Source organism: Peromyscus maniculatus, chromosome 6, assembly GCF_049852395.1.
Source record: "Peromyscus maniculatus bairdii isolate BWxNUB_F1_BW_parent chromosome 6, HU_Pman_BW_mat_3.1, whole genome shotgun sequence".
Lineage (NCBI taxonomy): Eukaryota > Metazoa > Chordata > Mammalia > Rodentia > Cricetidae > Peromyscus > Peromyscus maniculatus.
In genome coordinates, this window is record NC_134857.1 from 83,401,919 (window position 1) to 83,422,401 (window position 20,483).

The 20,483-nt window shown below is 46.4% G+C and overlaps 1 protein-coding gene across 1 annotated transcript in view; it reads left to right on the forward strand.

Annotated features, from left to right (window-relative positions):
• Positions 1-1,792: 1,792 nt before the first annotated feature.
• Dennd2c (DENN domain containing 2C) overlaps positions 1,793-20,483 on the forward strand; it is a 74,043-nt gene continuing 55,352 nt past the window's right edge. The window contains exon 1 of the mRNA XM_006980792.4: positions 1,793-1,918. The gene's annotated coding sequence lies outside the window, so the exon portion shown is untranslated. The remainder of the gene's footprint in view (positions 1,919-20,483) is intronic.

Here is a 20,483-nt window from a genome sequence, read left to right on the forward strand (position 1 = left end):
AGATACCACCTTAGATACCAAAAGAAAAAAGATGATTTTCATTCTGCTTTCCCATTGTTCACCCTTGAGGCTATAAGCGGTGTGAAAAAGGGAACTCCTCAAGACATCTCAGAACGCAGTGAGAGCAACCGCCTGCATGCTTTCACTCTCTGCACAGGTAGCCGCGAGCTTAGGTGTGTCCCTGAGGACAGGTCCGCACCAGTTTTGGTGTAAGACTCCTCTTCCTGATTTCTGAACTTAAAACTTCTGTTTGAGGAGCATTTATTTGCCAAGAACCTGATTTTATGTTGGCTTCCTAATCTCCAAAGCAATACAAATCACCAAATATTCTTCTCCAACTTAAATAGTAGTAGGACACTCACTATTGGATCCAGCTCCATCTTACCCATGAGAGGGCAGTAGAATACACACGTGAACTAATTTATCCCACTCATCTCAAATCCCCAGTCTCCCTCATTCTGCTAAAGAATCTTCCTGGATGCAAAGGTCAAAACAGAAATTTTGAAAATACTGTTTTAGTCCCAAATTTTATCTTGGACAACTTATCTAGGATACTTTCCAAACAGATTAGATTAAAAGCTGGTTGTGATAGCTCACGCCTATGCTGGCAATCCAGAAGCAGGGGTAGGAGGATAGGAAGTTTGAGGCAGGCTAGCCTGGGCTACACTGTGAGACCCTGTCTGTAAAAAACAATAACACACACATCTATGTATAAAGACATACACTTGCCGGGTGGTGGTGGCAAACGCTTTGGGTGGATCTCTGTGAGTTCGGGCCAGCCTGGTCTACAGGGCGAGATCCAGGACAGGCACCAAAACTACACAGAGAAACCCTGTCTCGAAACAACAACAACAACAACAAAAAGACATACACTTTAGGTAAGGGAACAATGGAATTCATAAAGACCAGTGTCTACAATTTATTCCAAACAAGGTTCACATTTATTTTCTCACTAGAGTTTTTTAAAGGCTCTGTCATTCTTCTCTCTCACCATAGAATGTAATCCTTTTATTGTCCCCACCTCATGGCTTCACAACGGATTGGGACACGCCGCTTTTTTTTTTGTCTTGGTTAAATTGGCTGGTGACAATCTGCGATGTGTAATCAAACACCTCTCTGTGGCAGTCTTCTATTTTGGTACCTCTGTGTGAACAAGCTAGGGAAACTTGGTTACCAGACACAAGGTCGGATGGGGTGGGTGGGGTGGAGTGGGGCAGGGAGAGGTGGGGTGGGGCAGTCAGATAGTACTGGGAACTAGGCTCCACTCGTCCCAGGCTCGCCGAGTGAAACTGGGCTACTCTTGCAGCAGGCACAGAGCCATGTGCATACCTGAGCAAGATCGTGTTGCAGGCGGGAGCGCTTAAGCGTGAGTCTCAACCGGGTGTGGCGACCGGGTCGGCACCGGGAGTGGGCATCAAAGGCATCCGGGTCGGGATTCCAAACCCGGGGCCAGGTGCGTTATTGGCACCTCTCTACTAACTAACATTCCCAAGGAATGTTTGCTCCTTGAGCTGCTTTACGGTTTTATTAAAGGAGGTACAGTTTGGTTCCTGATTCAACTAGGCTCTCCCTCGCGATGCGGGTCGGTCGCGTGGGGTCGGTCCGACTGCAGATTCGGAAATAGAGCTTTAGCTCCGGGCCTGGGCCAAGGTTGCAGCGTGGAACCAACGTGTACTCTCGCGCCCCAGAGCCGGGGGCGGGGAGACCGCCAGGCGTGGGTTCTGGGCAGTGCGGAGAGACCTGGGAGGGGCGGAGCCTACTGGATGGGCTTGGGGGCGTGACTAGACCGAGAAGGGGCGTGTCGGAGGGCGGGGTCTGCGGGCCTGCGGGGGCGGGACGAAGAGGCCAGAGCTGGATCCCAGAGGCCACGGACGCGAGTGTCCCATCCCTGCGAGAGGTGGTGTCGCGGCCCAGGCAGGTAGGCGACGGGATGCGGCCAGGGAGTGAGGCAGTGGGTCCTCGGTCGCTCAGCTGTTGGCGTTGCCCCAGGGGCGTCCCGCGTGTCCGTGGTCGGCCGGGAGCTGGGCATTTCGGGCCAAGGGAAGGCGGGTGTCAGCCTCGGTGCGAGCCGCAGGCGCGGGCCGGGGCGGGGGCCGAGGAGCCGGGGCGCTCGCCGCCGGGAGGAAACGCGCCTTTCAGGCGGTCTTGAACTTGGACGTGCCCGAACGGAGCACTTCAAACAGCGGGAAAGTGTGTATGCGCGCACTTTGCCTCCAAACAGCCTGGCAAGCTCAACAGTGGAAGGTCGTCAAGTAGTTTTTTAAGTTAAAAATCCAGGAGTGGAACTGGAAGTACGACTATGGAGTAACCAGGAGAGAAGATGATGATTAGATTATGAGTCAAAAGGCTCCACTCTGGAGCTCAGACCCGCAAACAAAACGTCGCACCTCCGCCAGGGTAACTTCCCAGCTTGTTTCCCCTAAGTGTAAAACTGGGACGCCCATGGCTGTTCTCACGGTCAAAGGAGAGGCGTGACAGCGTTCTGCAAATGTCAGGCATTGTTGTTTGATACACATGCACCCAGGAGCATGTATAGTCTGTAAAACTACTAAGTGCCTAGCACACAGTAGGTGCCCTGTAAACTTTTATCTCAAAGCTACTGATTCGCCTACAGTATGTTAGATAAAGTCCTAACTTCTATCTACTGTGTGAGTAAGTTATTTAAGCTTCTTTTTCCACACAATCACCATTGTTTGAAGAGCGAATCTATTCTTAACTGAGTCATGAACTTTTCTAAAATAGCATACTATCTGTACACTGTTGTGGAGTCATGTGCCATGAAGTTTGTACCAAGCAGAGAATCTTACTTGGCCTTAGATAAGTAGTCAAAGCTGAAGATGTCTGATAAAGTGAGCTGAGAGTATTGCCTCAAAGCAAGACTTTCATTTGTTTTTGTAAATTGAGGGGCTGCTTATGGGAAGATCTGAGTCTTCTAAAACAGTTAATATGTGGCTGTGGGTTTTGTATAGTTTTTATTATAGACGTTTGTGTCCTTTACTTATGGGTGTGTGTGTATGAATTTTAGGGGGAGATGGGAAATTAAAAAAAGGAATAACAGTCTGTAACCAGGAGGTTTCTACTAGGGATACTTAAGGGTCATCTGGAGTCACCAGGAACTGTAGTAATTGTGTCTCATGGCCTTTCATTAGTCTGTTGAATGTGGCAATAGACTTTTTTTAGATGCAGAAATATCAGTGTTTTTGATTGAGAGCAGTAGGCAGTCTTTTTCCTTTTCTTATTTAAAATTTATAATTAGGGATGTGGTGGTATATTTGCCTACCATGCACAGGGTCCTGGGTGCAATCCTAGTACTTCGTAAACTGGGCATGGAGGTTCACGCCTGCCACCTCCGCATACAAGAGGTGCAAGCTGGGGTTCAGAACTTCAGGTCACTCCTTACCATATAGTGAGTTTGAAGCCAGCCTGGGATACATGTGACTCCATCACAAAGCGAAACAAAACAAAGTAAAAAATTCCCCATATTGCCCGGCTAGAGAGATGGCTTGAGGGCGTAAGGGCATTTGCTGCCAAGTCTGAAGACCTGAGTTCAATCCCCAGGACCTGTAGGAGAGAACCAGCTCATGCAGATTGCCCTCTGACTCCAAATGTGTCCCCAACACATTGCCTCCCCCCACAAATTAATAAATGTAATAACATTTATTTATTATGCGTGTGGGCACACAGGTCACACACACAGGGTGCGTGTATGGAGGTCAGAAGACAATTTGTGAGACTTAATTTTCTCCTTCCATCCTATGGGTTCTGGGGATTGAACTCAGGCTCTTCCTGCTGAGCTATCTCATTGGCCCTTCTTTTCTCTTGCTTTGTTCTGTCTCGTGACTACTAGACAAGTACCCTACCACTGAGCCACACCCACAGCCAGAAATCCTACTACTTTTAAAAGATCTGTAGTGATCCTTATGTTATAGACAAGGACATTAGAGTACTGTACACCACAGTGGAATTTAGTGGAGGACTAGAGGGGAAATTACTAGGAATAAATAATTTTGTGCTCTTTTAAGAGTTGTATTTGTGAGGCTGGAGAGAAGACCCGACCCAGTGGTTAAGAGTACTTGCTGCTCTTCCAGAGGACCTGAGTTCAGTTCCCAGCACCTATGCCTGGTAGTTTACATCTGCCTGTAACTCCAGCTTTACGGGGTCTGACACCCTCTTCTGCCTTCCAAGAACAACCGCACATGTGCAGCATATGCTCACATAGACATACATACATACATACATGTAAATAAGAATAAATCTTCAGCCTAGTGTAATGGTGCATGCCTTTAATCTCATCACATGGGAGGCAGAGGCAAGTGGATCTCTATGAGGTTAGTTTCAGGCTAACCAAGCTATATAAAGTGAGACCCTGTTTCAAAAAAAAAAAAAAAAAAAAAAAAAACCACTTACAGAAAAAGAGTTTTATTTAAACATTTTCAACAATTCAGTGGGAGAATAGATGTTTTGAAACTTTTTTTTTGAGACAGGATCTTGCTGTATAACCCAGGTTACATAGCTCAGGCTGGCCACAAACCTGCAGTAATTCTGTCAAGGTCTGAGTGCTAGGATTGCAGTGTTTACCCCTGTACATTTCTAAAACTATTTTAAAAACCAACTTCAAGCATGTACTGCATAAATTTGTTGATCTTACAGGTCTAACTAACACCTCACACTCGCCCTACTTACTGAGCAACTATCAAGGCATAGTTTAGAACCTACATTGTAGGTATGCATGGGAAGGATGCCCTCCTACCTAGGAGAGTATGTGCTCCTACCGAGTGCGCTAAATAAGTACTGAAAAGCTATTTGGAAAGCTCAGTGCAGACAGTGTCCTGAATTCATCTCGTGTATTAGCTTTTTAGCCCTCACAAAAGGCACCACTGAGGGATGCTTCATCACTAGCTGCTCACTGAGAGGCATAGAGAAACCAAGTAACCTGCCTGCCACCAGTTCAGGTAGCAGAGGTGCCAGGCTGCCAGGCTGCAATAACACTGAGCTCAGTCCTCAATCTCTACCCTACATGAGTTTCAAATTCTGTAAGACACAGTGAAATCCAACAGGCATTAAAAGACAGAATTTTTATGAACTTCAGATGAGACAGACAGACAGACAGACAGACAGACACACACACACACACACACACACACACACACACACACACACACACAGGTGGCGGGGGGGGGGGGGGGGGGGGGGGGGGAGAAGGAGGGACAGACAGAAAAACTGGTATTACAAGATATAGGGGCACGTCCAAGCTACAATTTAATTATACTTTGTATGTAAAACTTTTTTTTTTTCCTCTGGTGAATGACATGGGATTCTTCTTGTTTTTAAACTCCCAGCCACTTAGGGCATTATCTTAGCAATATAAGATGCGTCTATTTTTCAGTAAGAAGTTTAAAATACCTGTTCTCAAACTGTGACTTAAATGTTAGATGCAAGAGCAGAAATGTCCCAGTCTTGGTGGAGTATACTGATAGTCCCAGCACTTGGAAGACTAAGGCTGGCGGCCATGAAATTCTGTAGACTTGCTGGGGCTAAGTAGGGAAATCTGTCCCAAAACAAAACAAATAAAGTCACTACAGTTTTAGTATGATAATAGAGGGATAAACAGAACTTAGTGGGAAACAATTATTCTACATGTGATAGGGAGGAGGATTATAGAAAAGGTTGAATCAAATACCATATTTGAATTGGACTTTGAAGGATGGCTGGAGTTTGCCAAGCTGGGAGAAGGTTTGAATGAGAGCCAGGAATCTGTGTGACTCTATGGTAAATTTGAGAAATGTGTTCCAGTTACTAAAGTCAGAGGTACAGAGATGGGTGGTTGGGCTAAAAATAATCTGGAAAAAAACAATCGCAGAGCACAGGTATTTGTTACATTAGATCACTACAATTGCTAGGTAAGTGTGGGGGTTCAGGGCCCTGACTTGGAATAAAGAAATGAGTGATTAAGTTTGGTTTGGCAAAATCTTTCACTGGAGGATATGGTATTGAAGGTATTTTTAATACTTTGAAGTAGCATGTATTTTTAACAAGTACCCAGTGTAAAGCTATGATTCGGGGAAAATGAGTCTGTTGACACCAGTTATGGGAAAGAACCTGTGTGTAAGGACTTGACAGCCGAGTCTAGAGACAATGGAGAGCCAGAGGAGGGTTGGAAGTAATTAGACCAGATCACACAGAGATGGTTCTGTGTGGTGGCCTCACTGAATGAAGCCCGGCGAAAGGCAGCGGGATGAGTTTGGAGGCTGATCAGATAGACAGGCCAAGCTTGCTGTTGAGGTGCTCCTGATGGAGCAGATGAGATCAGGAGTAAGAAACAGCATCAACGAAGAGGACAGGGCAGCCAGGAAGGTAGGGGTTGGGAGTGCTCCGGAATCCGTTAGCTGCAAAAAAGGCAATGAAGCATTCTTAGCTTGGAAAACTCAGTGAATGCAGAGTCTGGCTTTATTGTTTTTTGATAATTGTCTCTGTTCTGAACCTGTTGGGGTTGAAGTGTCTGTAGAGCAATGAGATGCAGATGTCCGGCAGGATCCAGAGCCTAGGATGAGGGTGATTGGTGATGTAGGTCTCAGAGATAACCAGCTGAGGTTCACACCAGTACACAGACTCAGGAAGAGATCCTGTCGATTGTAGTCATAAAGCATTCAGATGAGTTTTAACGGAAAGTTAAACAGCTTCCAGGCTGAGATGTTCCTGGTTGGTAGAGTACCCATGTCACGTGTTTGAAGCCCTGTGATCAACCTCTACCATCACAGGAGACTAGGTGTGGTGGTCCTTGCCTAGAATCTTAGCACCAGGAAGTGGAGGCAGGGGAATCAGAAATTTAAGGTCTTCCTGGACTGTATAGGAGTTTGAGGTCAGCTTGAGCCTTACCCTAGCCCTTGGTTATTTTTTGTTTTTTGTTTAAAAAAAAAAAAAAAAAGCTCTGCCGGGTGTTGGTGGTGCACACCTTTAATTCCAGCACTTGGGAGGCAGAGCCAGGTGGATCTCTGAGTTCGATGCCAGCCTGGTCTACAGAGTAAGATCCAGGACAGGCACCAAAACTACACAGAGAAACCCTGTCTCGAAAAAACCAAACCAAACAAAACGAAAAACAAGCCCTTTCAAGTGTTTTTTCAAAGAGGGGCTGGGTGTAGCTCAGTTGGTAGAGTGCCCACCTAGCATGGGAGAGTTGAAATTGAAAACAATGATGAGATAATATTTGATCTAAACTATATGCTGTACTTTATCTTATATGGTGATGGAAGTTACTGTTTTGTGAACCGTGTGTCTGTGTGTGTGTGTGTGTCTGTGTGTGTGTGTCTGTGTGTGTGTCTGTGTGTGTCTGTGTGTGTGTGTCTGTGTGTGTGTCTGTGTGTGACTGTGTGTGTGTGTCTGTGTGTGTGTGTCTGTATGTGTGTCTCTGTGTGTGTGTGTCTCTGTGTGTGTCTCTGTGTGTGTGTCTGTGTGTGTGTCTGTGTGTGTCTGTGTGTGTGTGTCTGTGTGTGTGTCTGTGTGTGTGTGTCTGTGTGTGTGTGTCTGTGTGTGTGTCTCTGTGTGTGTGTGTCTGTGTGTGTGTCTCTGTGTGTGTGTGTCTCTGTGTGTGTGTCTCTGTGTGTGTGTCTCTGTGTGTGTCTGTGTCTGTGTGTCTGTGTGTGTGTGTCTGTGTGTGTGTCTCTGTGTGTGTGTGTCTGTGTGTGTGTGTCTGTGTGTGTGTGTCTGTGTGTGTGTGTCTCTGTGTGTGTGTGTGTGTGTGTGTCAAACCACACTAGTATTCTCTTCTGCGGTTGCTGCCCTTAGCCAACTTTCCTTTGATTCTCCCCATTCCCCATCATGGCCGCCCACTGTCGTCTCCCCCCCCACATCATGGCCACCCACTGTCGTCTCCCCCCCCACATCATGGCCGCCCACTGTCATCTCCCTCCCCACATCATGGCCGCCCACTGTCATCTCCCTCCCCACATCATGGCCGCCCACTGTCATCTCCCTCCCCACATCATGGCCGCCCACTGCCGTCTCCCTCCCCACATCATGGCTGCCCACTGTCGTCTCCCTCCCCACATCATGGCTGCCCACTGTCATCTCCCTCCCCACATCATGGCCGCCCACTGCCGCCTCCCCTCTTGTTGATGAGTCCCTGCTTTCTTTGTGTTTGTTGCTGTCCTAGAACTCAGTTCCTCACTACAAACATCCCTTTTCTTAGCCTCCTAACCTAGGCTCAGATTTGTTGTTTTGAGACAGGGTCTCCTGTAGCCCAGGCTAGCCTTAAACTTTGAGGCACCCTCCTACCTCAGTCTCCACAGCTCTGGGTTAGAGCTGTGTACCACCACACTGAGCCCAGACTTCACTCTTGCCCTATTGCGTCCTTGGCTCCTGGGCTCCACTGACATTCTATATGCACTCTTGAGAAGCAAGACATTCCCCCATGAAGGGTGGTCAGTAATTTTCCTATCTTTGGCCCAAGTTTATTTTCTTTATTACCGTGCCCAGGTTCTGAGAGAGTTTAAGAATTATGTAGTCCATCCCCTCTATGAATCGTGTTATCAAACGTCAACCAAGGAACCACTCCCTAATTTGTTAACTACAGCTCATTGTTGAGCAGCTCTTAAAGATCGTATCCTGGGGTTGAGACAGGAGACTCAGAAGTTTAAGGCTAGCCTGGGATACTGCAGTCAGGACCCATCTCAAAATAAACAAACAATTGAGCTATTCTCAGGTAGCTAGGCCTTTAATTCTTATCATAGATACTCGTTTTTACTACTATAGGGTCATATGATATGAACAGAATCAACTAACTTGGTCTCACAGTACACGTATTTTCTCATCTTCTACTCTGTAAGAACTCGCTGTTCTCAAATGCCTTAGTACCTCTTTCCTTCATGAGACTTACCTTTATCCCCCTTTCTTGCATGTTTCTTTCTTTTCTTCCCTCCTCTCCTTCATCCTTCCCTTAAAGCAGTGGTTCTTAACCTGTGGGCCATGACCTTTTGGGGGGGTCAAACGACCTTTTCACAGGGATCACCTAAGACCATTGGAAAACAACAGATATTTACATTATGATTCATAACAGCAAAATTACAGTTATGAACTAGCAACAAAATAATTTTATGGTTGGGGGTCACCACAACAGGAGGAACTGTATTAAGGGTCATGCATTAGGAAGGTTGGGAACCACTGCTCTAGAGTTTCTGAAAACATAAGGTTTTCCCTCCAACTTTCAAATGTTCAATGTGAAGTTGTTCCCTTATTTTTGTTCTCATATCTCTTTTACTGACTTTCAGATAAATGTCATACTCAGACTTTGTCCATCTTCGTCATAGTTTGCTGTCCCCAGTCCAGATCATCTATCTGCATTAGTTACTTTTCTCACTGCTGGGACCAGATCCCAGACCAGAAGCAGTGGGTGAGGTGTTTTAGCTGCTGGACTTTAGGGATACAGTCCACCATGCTCCGGAAGGCATGGCTGCCAGAGTGTGAGGCAGGAGGTCACATGTGTCTGCCATCAGGAAGTCCAGCCAGGCTTATCCAACCGTAAGGCCGGCCTCTAGTGACTCACTTCCTCCAGCAAGCCTCCGCCTCCTAAGGCCTCCATCATCTCCTGAAACAGCACGACCATCTGGCATGAAGTGTTCAAACATTGAGCATGTGGGGGACAGTGTACATTTAAATCACACCGCCATCCTTTTGAAAACCTGTATTTTATCCCTGTGGCCACATGCAGGGACCCTCCCTCGACCCCTAGCTATATGACATGAGTCTGCCGTGTCCTTTCTTGTAGGACCTTTCCTCCTGGGATAGCTCTGACCACAGCTCCCTGGCTAGCTTTGTTCATTCTAGCTGGTGGATTCTAACTTCTGACACATTCTTAGAGATCCCAGCTTTGGCCATTTAAAGCCCTCTGCAGGGCTGGGGCTGTGGTCGGGGGAGAGCACTTGTGCAGGGCTGTGGTCGGGGGAGAGCACTTGTGCAGGGCTGTGGTCAGGGGAGAGCACTTGTGCAGGGCTGTAGTCAGGGTGGAGCCTTGTGCAGGGCTGTAGTGAGGTGGAGCACTTGTGCAGGGCTGTAGTGAGGTGGAGCCTTGTGCAGGGCTGTAGTGGGGGGTGGAGCACTTGTGCAGGGCTGTAGTGAGGTGGAGCACTTGTGCAGGGCTGTAGTGAGGTGGAGCACTTGTGCAGGGCTGTAGTGAGGTGGAGCACTTGTGCAGGGCTGTAGTGAGGTGGAGCACTTGTGCAGGGCTGTAGTGAGGTGGAGCACTTGTGCAGGGCTGTAGTGAGGTGGAGCACTTGTGCAGGGCTGTAGTCAGGGGAGAGCACTTGTGCAGGGCTGTAGTGAGGTGGAGTACTTGTGCAGGGCTGTAGTGAGGTGGAGCACTTGTGCAGGGCTGTAGTGAGGGGGGTGGAGCACTTGTGCAGGGCTGTAGTGAGGGGGGTGGAGCACTTGTGCAGGGCTGTGGTCAGGGTGGAGCAGTTGTGCAGGGCTGTAGTGAGGTGGAGCACTTGTGCAGGGCTGTGGTCAGGGTGGAGCACTTGTGCAGGGCTGTAGTGAGGTGGAGCAGTTGTGCAGGGCTGTAGTGAGGTGGAGCACTTGTGCAGGGCTGTAGTGAGGTGGAGCCTTGTGCAGGGCTGTAGTCAGGGTGGAGCACTTGTGCAGGGCTGTAGTGAGGTGGAGCACTTGTGCAGGGCTGTAGTGAGGTGGAGCACTTGTGCAGGGCTGTAGTGAGGTGGAGCACTTGTGCAGGGCTGTAGTGGGGTGGAGCACTTGTGCAGGGCTGTAGTCAGGGTGGAGCACTTGTGCAGGGCTGTGGTCAGGGTGGAGCACTTGTGCAGGGCTGTAGTGAGGTGGAGCACTTGTGCAGGGCTGTAGTCAGGGTGGAGCACTTGTGCAGGGCTGTAGTGAGGTGGAGCACTTGTGCAGGGCTGTAGTGGGGTGGAGCACTTGTGCAGGGCTGTAGTCAGGGTGGAGCACTTGTGCAGGGCTGTGGTCAGGGTGGAGCACTTGTGCAGGGCTGTAGTGAGGTGGAGCACTTGTGCAGGGCTGTAGTGAGGTGGAGCACTTGTGCAGGTCTGGGGATATAGTCAGGGTAGAGCACTTGTGCAGCATGTGTGAACCCTGGGTTCAAGCCCTAGTACTTCCAGGAAAAAAAAAAAAAAGCCCCCTGTGCGAGGGAACCCGTGTGCTTTTGTTTCGTTTTTCCACAAAGCCGGATTGAAATGCTCATTCCTCTGTAAGCCTTTGGCCTCCACCCTCTCCCCCCTCTCTCCCCTCTCAGCAGACAGTCTTGCTCGTTATTCAAAGCAAAGGAGCATCGTACCCTCCACTAGAACTTGGTCATCCTGTAGCTCCCCAGCCTGCAGGTCTGCCTGCACTGTTCCAGGGGAGGAGCGCCCCGCTCCCGGGGACGGCTCACCTCCAGGTCCCTCTGCAGGTTCCCGCCTTCTCTCCCTTCTGGGCTTCTGTTCTCTACCCTTGCTTCTAACCCCTTCCTTCCTGACGCCTTCCCACCCGGGTTTAAATATAACTTCTTTCCTGTCTTAAAGAGAAAAGCTCGCCTGCACCCGATGTTCCTTTCCAGCTCTCACTGTTTTGTCCGTGCGCTGCCTGGGGTTAACTCCTTGAAGGGTCTTTGCCAGTCGCTGCTCCCGTTCGTTCTCCATGGCCCCATCCTCTCAGTTCACTGCTCTCTCTCCTTCACCCCCCTCCTTGCCACTTAGCCTGCTCTTGCCCAGGTCCTGACCACCAACAGACACTCCTGGTACTGGTCTCCCTGGCTTCTTGGCTTCCATGATTCCAAACACTCCTGGTATCTCTCCCGTCTTTTGTCTACTTTTGTGATTGAGTTACCATCTATGATACATGTACACTGACTCAGAGTGTCTGAGAACTGGCCTGTTCTGGACTGGCAGTGTTTCTGGAATTTATGAGATGCTAATTCCAACAGAGCGATGGCTTATAAAAGTAATTGAAAAATAATCATATTTGTATAGCAATGAAGAATGAATAAGTTTGAGCCAGATGTGATGGCATGCACATGTAATACTAGCTACTTTATAGAGACTGAGGCAGGAAGATTACAAGTTCAAGGCCAGCCAGGCCTATATACTGAGGCCTCATCTTAATAAACAAATACAAAATAAAGAAATGAGGTTGAGAAGTTTCCATGGAAACCATGCAATGCCATTGTGTATCAGAGGGGCTGGAGCGCAAAGACAACAGTTCTAAGTGGTGTCGAGACGAGGAGGGACTAGATTCCTATTTGCTGGTGAGAGTGTAATTTGGTCCAATCGCTTTGGAAAAGTACTTGGCAGTGTATTTTAGTAATAGACCCAACTCATAACATAGCAATTCTAGATAATACCAAAAATAGGATTATGTCTATCAAAGATATATGTAAGATGTTGATAACAGCTTTTTTATTTTGTGATGCCAGGAGCCAAACCAGTGTGTGGCACGTGCTAGGCAAATAAGTGTTCTACGAGTGAGCTCTACCCCAGCCCTCCTTATTCCGCATAGGCCAGATCTGCAGTCCACACGCATATCAGCAGGAGACTGGAAAAAGTAAATGCTGGTATTTTTACCATTAAATAGCATTCTATACAGCAACAAAAAAGGTAAAACCCTCCTGTATACAGTAAAGTAAACCATACAGATATTATTTTGGACAAAAGAAACTATGCATAAGAAAATACCTACTGGGGCTGGAGAGATAACAGTTAAGAGAGTGCACTACTCTTGCAGAGCATCAGAGTTCAATTCTCAGCACCGTATCAGGTGGCTCACAATTATGTGTAGCTTCAGCTCCATGGCAGTCGGGCACCTCTAGCTCCTTTGGGCACCTGCACTCATGTGCTTACCCACATATAATCACACACACATACACACACACACACACACACACACACACACACACTTACACATAATTAAAAATAATCCTTAAAAAAAGATGACATACTTTATTTATTTATTTATTTGTTTGTTTGGGTTTTTCTCAAGACAGGGTTTCTCTGTGTAGCTTTGGTGTCTTTCCTGGAACTCATTTGGTAGCCCAGGCTGGCCTCGAACTCACTGAGATCTGCCTGCCTCTGCCTCCTGTGTGCTGGGATTAAAGGCGTGTGCCACCAACGCCCCGGCAGGAACGTATAAATCTTGATTATCAAACCTTACTTATTTATCAAGCATATGTTACGTATCTAATTTTTCTAGCAGCTTGGTGTTAACTTGTGTGGGAATTGGCGAAGTTATCACGCTATATGGTTTCGTGGTGGCAGAGATTTTTTTTTTTCCAAAGAACTATTTTGTTTAAAGAGGCTGCCTTTTGATACATTTTCATCCTTCAAAGGCCTGCAAAAAATTTCCCAAAGGAAAGGGCATAAAGGAACTCCTATAACACATAGTGAGAATCATTAAAAATAAAGGTAAAAGGGGCTGGAGACTAGAGATCTGCAAAGTCCAAATGCTGGCACTGTTAGCAGCAGTAGTCGCCATGCAGTCCATGCCAGTTATGCCTATGGCTGGGCAGTAAGGGCGCTCCTGCTTTTGCTCAGGACCTGGGCAGATGACAGCCATCTGTATGGGTGACCCCCACTCTTCTGGCCTCCACAGGCGCTGCATGCACCTGGTACCCACACATACCCATGCAGGCAAACACTCCTTCACACGAAGTAAAAGTAAGTAAACCTAAGAAATGGCTGGTAGCATGAAAAGTAGGTGTTAGCTGTATAGCATCCTAATTCGCATTAGTGGGGCTTAAGTAGAGAGATGCATGTATATCCTTAGAAAACAAAGTCTGTCGGAAAGGATCGGAGTAGAGAAATGGTTTCCCCTGGCTTTTTCCTGTGTATTTGTGTATCCTTCCTTATCGGCACACAGATCTCTAACTCATCCCTCTGGTAGCTCTGTAGTACTCAGTCAGGGTGCTGTTTGCTTGCTAACTTTGTGTGTTAACACACAGAAAACTGCATGAGAGGCTGAGATGCACTTGACAGTGTTCTGCCTTGCACACTCTGACAGCTCATACGCCACATCAGTCAGCCCACGTGGTACATACCCTCTCATTCTGTTCTGGCTCCCACAGCCCATGCTGGAGCAGCCTTTCTGGGAATATCACTGCTTCTGCTCAAGGGACCAACCATCTCTTGTGTGCAAAGACTTTCCTCATCCTTCTCTGGTGTATCTGGGATGGGGACCTGCCTTCTCCACTCTATCTAGTTTTAGGGCTCCACTGTTCAGGTAGAGAAATGCTTTTAGTAACAATAATAACTGTAGCCAGGCGGTGGTGGCGACGCCTTTAATCCCAGCACTTGGGAGGCAGAGGCAGGTGGATCTCTGTGAGTTCAAGGCCAACCTGGTCTGCAGAGCAAGATCCAGGACAGGCACCAAAACTACACAGAGAAACCCTGTCTCCAAAAAAACAAACAAACAAACAAAAAAACAATAACAACAAAACCCAAAAACAAACCAGCACACCAAGGGAGATTAAATATACAAAGAATATATTGTTTGGGAATGTGAGTTGAAAACTGAGAACTCTGTCTTCCAGCTTTTAGCTTACTGCAAGACAGGAAGTTACATGTTATAATGGATATAGATTCATGTTTTGGGTGAGCCCTTTGTGTCTATAGTTCAAAACTCTTGAAAATTGTCATTCTTTTAGGTATCTTGAAAATGAAAAATAAGAAGATACAATTACAAATACATTCTATTTACAGCTACATAAAAATACTCTCATAAAAAAAGACCAGGAGGAAACACCAAAATATACCAGTGATTATGTAGGCGGGGGTAGACGTACAGCTGTTCCCTGGCCTTCAGTACTTTCAAAATTTCTAAAAATAATATTAGTGTTACTTTATGGCTTTAAAAGACATTATGCTTTATTTACTTATTTATTTATTGGTCTGAGGACACCCCGTGGGAGTCTCTCCTCCCACCAGGGGTCCAGGGGCTCTAACGCAGGTGGTCAGGCTTGGTGGCCAGCACCTTTACCTGCCTGGCCGTCTCAGCAGTCATAGTTGGGACTTCTAAAACTTTCTAAATTGTATCTCCGAGTGTCTGGGGAGAGTTGCAGCCTTTGAACACCGGTGGAAGGGAGGGCTTTGCTGGGTTTCTAGTGCTGTGTTACGTGGCCATGTTCCAGTTCAGGCCAGTTAGTGCTGGCTTCAGAGAAGATTTCTTAGGGTAATTAGATACAAAGATTAAGATTTGTTTAATTCTCCTTTCTAATATTGAATTAACATAATGAAATTCTAAAAGCTTTGTGGTATTAAAGTTACTTTGTATATAATTTTCCACATTGTAGTAGTCTGTAAAACTTCCCATCTGCTGAAGTTTCATTTTCTTGTTTTACCTAAGACAAGTTTTGTTTATTCATTTGTTTTATTTTGAGATAGAGTCTTGCTGTGTAGCCCTGGGTCACCTCAGACTTGAAATCCTCCTGCCTCAGACACCTTTGTGCTGGGGTTACAGGTGTGTGCCACCATGCCTAGTTTACCTAAGCCATTAAGATTTTATTTTTATTTATGTGTATGTGTATGCCGTGTGTGTGTGTGAGTGCCCCAGAGGCCCAAAGGGGTCGTTGGATCCCCTACAGCTGGAGCTACAGGCAGTTGTGAGCCTCTCAATGCAGGCGCTGGGAACCAGACTCTGGGGAGCAGCAGGTGCTCCTAACCACGGAGCTGCCTCCCGCCCCACCACTTACTTACTTACTTATTTATTTATTTAGAGTTTTGGAGACAGGGTTTTTCTGTGTAGCCCTGGCTGTCCTGGAACCTGCTCTGTAGACTGGATTGGCCTTGAACTCAGAGACCGGCTTGCCTCTGCCTCTTGAATGCTGGGATTACAGGCATGCACCACCACTGCCAGGCTAGCCCCAGTGTTTTTAAAATCTAGCTATGAATTTTTACCTTCTAGGAAGGTGTCAGATGTCAGGTCCTCCTACTTACACATTTCTGGGACCCTAGTTAAGTACTGTTGTTAGCTTGAGGCTCCCTTCCCTTGTTCTCCAGGGTTCCTGGCAAACACGTATTCCCACCCCCACCCCCACCCCCACCCCTTGTACCTTTAAAAGCTTCACTATTGTCCCTTGAGATTATCACAGTTAGTTGACACACACCCTTGAGAAGTGATGTCTGCAGAGTCAGCTTTGTGCTGTTCTTAGATGTGGGGCATTTGACTCCTGTTGTTTGGATTTAGACCGCAGAGACCCAGCTGAGAAGACAGGAAAAGCTGCATATAACATCCTGTTACAGTAACTGGTATTGTTATGTCTACAGCCAGCAGCAATACGTAGGTAGTGGTTAATTTAAGTACAGGAGCCGGGGCTTTTAACCAATTCAGGCAGCTTTTGCTTTCTTGGCTAAAAAGAGAACCAACACAGATTGAGAAATAAGATTCACCAGAGAGCAGAGGACTGTGTGTGGGGAAATCACCATCATCAGATTCTACGTCAGGAGAAGAGAAGGTGCTCCCTACCACTCTTGCCTCTGGACTTTAGAAATAGCAATACATAGCAGGAGACATTTACAGTGTGCTCTCATAGTCAAGATATCCTAAATACCTAGCTCATCTGCAGGATGGTAGGCCATTACTTAAATCACTAATAATCTGCCTTTTTGAAAAGCAATTTAGTTAGCTTTTTAAAACTTAAAAATTTATTTTCCTTAATAAAACAACTATGAAAGGTAATCATTGTCTCAAGACAGTTGTAAGAATTAAATGCAGCAACGACAGAAGATGCTTAGAACAGTGTTTGGTACACATAGCCCTATACATGATACTATTATCACTTAAATACATTGCTATACAAACATACTTCTTTCAATCTTGGGTTGCTTTCTTTCTTTTTTGGTATAACTTTTTAAAGATTTATTTATGTATATGAGTACTCTGTCTGCACATAGTCTGCATAACAGAAAAGGGCATCAGATCCTGTTGTGTATGGTTGTGAACAACCATGTGGTTGCTGAGAATCGAACCCAGATCCTCTAGAAGAACAGACAATGCTCTTAACTGCTGAGTCATCTCCAGCCCCTTAATCTTGGGTTTTCTCTGCTTACATTTTATTTGCTGAGAATTATGTGACTGTGGCAATTGTTTTTATTGCTGATTAGAAATCTCATATGGTAGTCTGAGCACTTGCTGCTACAAGAGGACACTACTCTAGCCTTCTTTATGGGGGAGGGATAAATAATGTGGGTAATCAGTTGTATTGTTGTATTAGCTGGAAACAGTTTTAAACTTTGGGAGGATTTTTTTCTGGTGATGTCTGGAGCTCAGGTGGTTAAGTGCTAGAGCCCTGGCTTGGATCCTCAGCATCACTCTAAACTGGGCCTGGTGGGAGGTAGAGGCGAGCGGATCCGAAGCTCAAAGCAGGATCATTCTTGGCTACAGAATGATGGGAGGTTAGCCTGGGTAAAGACCTTGTGTCAACAAAACACCCCCTCCCAACAATAATAACAACAACAACAACACACACACTCCCAACCATAACAACAACAACAACAAAAACAACCTTGGGAGAATTTTTTTAAAAGTATCTTTTTAGGTATGCTTAGTTGAATGTCTTTAAAACACTAGTATTTGATAAAACGTGGCTTTATAGGCTTGTTTATTGTGTGAGTCTTTTTATCCAGTGTAATTACTGTGTTTATTCCAGGGAGATGATTTAATCAGTGAATTAGCTTGTGTTATTAGCATATATAGGGCGGGCGTCTGCCTTAGACACGGAGTCGGCATTCCTTTGAACTCTTTGTTGGTTGGTTTCAGATGGGTCTTACAGTAGGGTAGGCTTGGCTGCCCTGGAGTTTGCAGAGATCCCCTCGCCTCTGCCTGCTGGCATCAGAGGTGTGCCCCAGCAGACCCTGTGCAGTGTGCATTCCTCTTCTAAATTCTCACAGCAGGAAGAGGCGCCTGAGAAGGTAGCTCAGAGGCTTGGAAAACCAGCGGAATATTCCATTTGAATAATAGCTAATCATCTTGGGAGTTATTTATGGTACCTTGACTATTAGGGTGCTCACTGTGTAAATTAAGCTGTCTCATGCTATTCATTTTATTTCTAAAATATGTATTTCATTTTCCATGAATGAAAGTTTTTCTTATACCTTTTCACATCACAAGTTGGGTATGTAATGTAACTAAAGAAATCCCTTCATTTGTGAAAAAGACCAAGGATGGCAAGAGTGGTCGGAGGAGCATCTTCTCGGGCAGGTGATGGTGCTTTCCCAGCACACAAAGCCCTCTGGGTTCCCATGAATCCAGTTTCTGCACCTCTGTTGGGCTCTAGGTCCCAGAGCAACGTTAGAAACCAGAATTGTCTTCCATCAGCAGTTAGATGAAGAGCTGGTTCACAGTCCTGGGGGGTTTGAAGGGTTTTCCTTTGGTTTCAGTTTTACAAAGACTGGAGATTGAGCCCACAGCATCACGGACATGTGCTGCTGAGCTGTGTCCCCATCTTAGAACTCTAGATCGGGGCCTTATGAAGCATGGCTGTTGCTGTGTTTTCTGGCTTCCCTGTTATGTGGACTGAGGAATGTCTTTCTAAATACCATTAATGGGCTGAAGAGAGAGCCCAGCAGTTAAGAGCACTGGCCACAGGGCAGCTCACAACATCTGTAATTCCAGTCCCAGGGGACCTAAGGCTCTCTTCTGATCTCCACAGGCAGTGCGTGTACACGGTGCACAGATACACATGCAGGCAAAACACATAACATAAACGGTTAAAAAAGACAAACACGTTTCCTCTAACCTCTGGTGATTGCCTCTTTCATTTTAAAGCTTTGGTTAGCCTGCAAACTAATGGGTTTCCTTGTGACATTTTCATACTTACATATCATTATACCTTTTAAAGAGTCTTTTTATGCGTGTGTGTGTGTGTGTGTGTGTGTGTGTGTGTGTGTGTGTGTGTGTGTGTGTGTACACATGAACTTACAGGTATGCATGCACCCACATGTAGACCAGAAGAAGGTGTCAAATCCCCTGGAGCCAGAGTTGATTGTGAACTGCCCAACACGGTGCTGGGAACCAAAGTCAGCTCCTCTTTATGAGCAACAAGTACTCTTAGGCTCTGAGCCCTCTCTCCAGGCCCTTCCCTAAGGATTGTGAGCTTTTGAATGAAATTGTGTATCTGCTATGTGGCAGGCAGTAAGTATAGAAAATTTGTTCTTATTATTCTATGCTAATTTTTGGTATTATTTGTACTAAAATATTCTAGGATGTTTTCTCGTTAGATTTAGTTACTTTTTTATTGCTGTGATAAAACACCACAATCAAGGCAACTTGTAGACGAGAGAGTTTATTTTGGACTTGGAGTTCTAGAGGGTTAAAGTCCAAGATTGATAGCAGAGGTGGCAGGTGACTAGAGCAGCTCATATCTCACAAACAGGAGGCAGCGAAAACTGGAAATGTCACCAGTCTTTTGAAGCCCCGCCCCCAGTGACGCACTTCCTCCAGCAAGCCCACACCCCCTTGGCCCTCCCCACATTCTTCCACCATGTGGGCCCCAGGGGTCAAACTCAGCCCTTAGGCTTGACAGCTGGTGCCTTTAACACTGAGTCATCTCACTGGCCCCAAAACTTATTGAAAACAATTTACATTTGTTTACTGTGTGAGTGTTCTCTCATAAGTGTGTAAGTGTATGCCATGGGTATGTGGGCGTCTGAGGAAGCCAAAAGAGGGCGTCAGACCCCCTGTAGCTGGAGTTAGAGACAGTTATGAGTTACCCAGTATGGGTGCTGGGAACCAGACTTGGGTCCTCTGGAAGAGCAGCAAGCGTTCTTAACCAGGGAGCCCTCTCTCCAGCCCCAAAACTTTACTTACAAGGTTATTTACTGGTTTTGTTTGTTTGTTTGTGACAAGGTCTTACCATGTAGCTCTGGCTGGCTTGCCGGAAATTACTTATGTGGAATAGGTTGGCTTCTAACTCACAGAGATCTGCTTGCCTGTGCCTCCTGAGTGCCAGGATTAAAGGCGTGTGTCAGTAGGCCTGGCCTAAGTTATTGTTATTGCATGTGCATATGTTATGTGTGAGTGCAGGTGCACAAGTGCCATGGCATGCATTCAGAAGTCAGAAGAGAGCTCTTGGGGGTGATTCTCTCTGTCCACCATGGGCTGTGGGGAGTATTCTTAGACCACTTTCAAGGCAAGCACTTTTCCCTGCTGTCTCAGTTAAGAGTTTCTGTTGCCGTGAAGGGACATCATGACCATGACAACTCTTATAAAAGAAAACATGTCATTGGGGCTGGCTTCAGTTCAGAGGTTTAGACCATTGTCATCATGGAAGGAAACATGGTGGCATGCAGGCAACATGGTGCTGGAGAGGTAGCTGAGAACTCTATCCTCAAAGCCTATCCCTAGTACACACTTCCTCCAACAAGCCACATCTACTCCAACAAGGCCACACCTCCTAATAGTGTCATTCCCTATAAACCTAGAGGGGCCATTTTTTTTTATTCAAATCACCACATTCTACACCTGGACCCCCAAAGACTTGTAGCCATAACATAATGCAG